We start from the raw sequence: 3,668 nt of genomic DNA, 5'->3' as shown, positions 1-3,668 counted from the left end.
CAGCATCTCCATCTCCCTGTGAGTGACCCTGATAGCAGACCCTCAGCGCTTGAAGATGCTTGGAAGAAAAAAATGGAAGCAGGATGGCTCATCCTACAACCATCCCCAAATCTATAAGAAAATTCCATAGGGAATTATCTCTTTTTTAAAGATGTATTTATTTACTAAGTGGAGAGTATTCTGCCGTCTTTTACACCTGCAGACCACAAAATGAGCCAGGTTTCATGACATGGATCCATCTCTCTAGCCAGCAAAGAAGGCACAAAAATCAAAGCAGTTGATGTGACTCAAACTCATGACCTTTGGGAGAGCAGTCAGTGCTTGTAACCACTGAGCAACCACTTCAGGCCTGCTCTCAGGCTTTCCATTAGAACTCTTGGTGTAATGGCTGCCTGAGGGGTCAAGAACACGACAGGGAATCTGCACATTCTCACTCACCCAAGGCATATTTAAAATCTTGTCCCAAGTATTTTTCTTTTTTGGAGGAAATGAAGATTTTGCTTAAACTTTGGAAGAGATGAGAAATAAAACCTAACGTTTTCACCGGGAACCAGGAGCTCCACAGCCAGTGAAGAACTCCTCCCATTTCTCTGTACCAAAACATGGCTGACTTGCTTGCAGCTCAAGGCTGAGAATTATGCCTTTCTCCTATGCACTTTCCTCTTCTCTAATTCACACACTCTCACCAGTCTCTGTGAGTTCCCCTTTCACTCTCTCACATGCACACCTCACACATGCCTTACACACACACACACACACACCTCACGAGCTCTCTTTTCAGGCTCTCACCTTCCTCTTGCTCCAGTCTTTTATTGAATCTCCAAAATCAGGTAGAAAAAAAGACACTGAATAACCATTTCCAAATCAAATAAAAAGAATGAGTGAAACACCCAAGGAACTAAGAATTGCAATTTTTTTCCCAAAGTTTCAACCTTCCCTATTCCCAGGTCTGTGTCCAAAGTAATAGTAATTGCAAACTCATCATTGTTTAAACTTTAAATTTTGACTTATTAAACTTCAAAGCTTAGAGTTCAGAAGTCAGGTACTTGCATTTTCCTGTGAAGCTCTAATAATAAATGATGAGGGCAAAGCTGTCAGGCTGCAGCCAGAAAGAATCAGGTCAATGTTTAACTCAGCTGTTGTGCTGAATTACCATCTCTGCACACTGCACACAGTGACTCTCCAAGAGTCTGCCTGTTCTGACTTAGTTTGTCAATATAAGATTTTAAATATCCTATACTTTCTTATCCAGGAACCATTTTAAAGTGCTGTGAAAATGAATTTCATAATGTTAATATTTTATTTCCCTTTCCCAAAGTCCAGATGTTGACTCTAAATCATTTTCTAATAATTTTGTCAAACTTTCTTTGCAAGTCCAGCATTAATCTGAAACTGCTATTGTGCAGCTATTGCATTGTTTCTAAGACAAGACCACATAGCATGCACTGAGGCCATTAGGACTGCACTGTGCTGGGTCCCAAGCCTCAGTTTTTAATCATTTAAGAACTGTGACATTGGGGTGCAGAATTGGCTCAGTGGTTAACTGCTCTTCTAGAGGTCTTGAATTTAATTCCAGCAACCACATGGAGGCTCACCGCTATCTGTAATTGATCTGATGTCCTCTCTTTGTGTGTCTGAAGACAGCAACTGTGTACTTGTATACATAAAAAAATAAATCTTAAAAACAAAACAAAAAAACCTGTGACACCAAGGAAGATTTAGTTTTACAGAACTCACTGGAGCATAAAGAGCAAGTAGTAAGAAAGTCAGATATAATAGAATAATTATACAGACCAAAGCCAACTGAAAAGCAGTCATGCACAAATGAAAGTTATACAGCCTCTGTCAAGGGCTAAGGTTGGGAGACATGAGAACAACTGATTTTTACACAGAACGGATGTGGGTTCCAGAGACAACTCCACCCTGGCCTGTTGTGGGCACTCCCAGTCATGGTCTGCGGTCTTCAGCAGGTCATTTTCTGAGGAGCTATTCCTCCCAGTCATCATATAGGAGCAAAATGAATAATTCTTTAATGATTTCTAAGTTTTCTTTCTTCTTTTCTTTTTTTTCAAATATTTATTTGTTTATTTTACTTATGTGAGTGCACTTTAGCCATCTTTAGACACACAACAGAAGAGGACACCAAAAACCATTACAGATGTATTTATTTATGTGATGTCAATGTCTCTTTATGCTTGTTTGTGCAGGTTTATGCTGGTTCCCAAGATGACTAAACCCTTGGATCTTGTTTTAGCAGGAAATACAGGAAGCTGTCAAAATCCTGAACTTGTTCCTGGTGATGAACTTGTCTTTAATGCACAGCCATGTCTCTAGGTTTGTATATATTATTTTGATACTAGAAAGTAAAAAACAACTCACACAAGAGAAAAATCCTAATCATGGAAACGTGTTGATAGAGTCTTTAGACATCATAGCTGTCTTCAGTTTCAAGGAAAAACAATCTCGTTTCATCTCTTTTTCATCATAGCCCTGAAAGAAGTAAATTATTTACCATATTGACTCAAATGTAATGGAAGAGATCACCACCTGTGTTTGTGGATTTTGAAACATTTAGAGTAAGTATTAAATTCTGCACTATGTGTGCCAAGTTCATTTACATTAGTTTATTCACCCATTATTCTCTTCCTTCTGTGGCTTCTGTTCATCTTCTACTGATATTTCATCTGGTGATAAGTATTTTTATGTTGCAGTGTGTAGAATGGCATGTCCATCACCTAAGTTGTCCATCATTTATTGACCAAGCCAGCTCCATCAGTCAACAGGCTCCCCAGGGCAGGAGTAAGAAATAAAAGGAAAAGTGACAATTAGGAAACATTGCAGCATGACCCAGCCAGTTCTGAAGCAGAAGCAGTTTTTGTTTTTGTTTTATTGTTTGTTTGTTTGTTTTTATCAAGACAGGGTTTGTTTTCTAACCCTGCCTGTCCTGGAACTCACTCTATAGACCAGGACTCAAATTCCTTTTGTCTCTGGCTCCCAAGTGCTGGGATTAAAGTCAAGTGGCACAACCACCCAGCTTTTTTTTTCCAATCTGCTTTAAACAACTTTAAGTAATGCAAAATAATAAGATCAGTTCTGGGTTAAGAAACAAGCAAGACAATAAACAAAATCATGTAAATACCTTTCTAGGGTCTATTCAGGATGACCAAGAGAAAAAGAATGCCATCCATGCATTACTAAAGCCTGCTTTGTGTTTCACATTGACTCAAATGTAAATGATCTTAATCTGAGCCTATTTCCTGAGTCCCAGCCCAAAGTTAGATTTCTCCTTGAGCCTTCTTCTTTTCCAAAGCTGATCACAAATTTTCACCAAGTTTCTAGAAGTTTATTTAAATAAACTGTGTTTGATCATATATTTTAAGTAAGTGTGCCTATAAAATATGTGAGTAGTTGAGTTCTATTTTTGTTTTGCATATTTTAATATGTTACTTTCACATGTTCTTTCATATCCAACCTGACTTAGACATCAGTAATAAGTCAAAGCTACATTTTGAGTATTGATTCTCATGTGACAGTGTCCTGCATATGAGTCAAAATATAGAAGATGTACCCACACTCAATGTGTCTTGTTTTTTCAATACATTTTAAAGCATTAACTTTAATAGAACAGAATAGAAGAGAATTTTAAAAACTTGTAAGTAAATCCTATG

Source organism: Mastomys coucha, unplaced genomic scaffold (genome assembly GCF_008632895.1).
Source record: "Mastomys coucha isolate ucsf_1 unplaced genomic scaffold, UCSF_Mcou_1 pScaffold15, whole genome shotgun sequence".
NCBI lineage: Eukaryota > Metazoa > Chordata > Mammalia > Rodentia > Muridae > Mastomys > Mastomys coucha.
Note: the sequence above shows the minus strand (reverse complement) of the source record.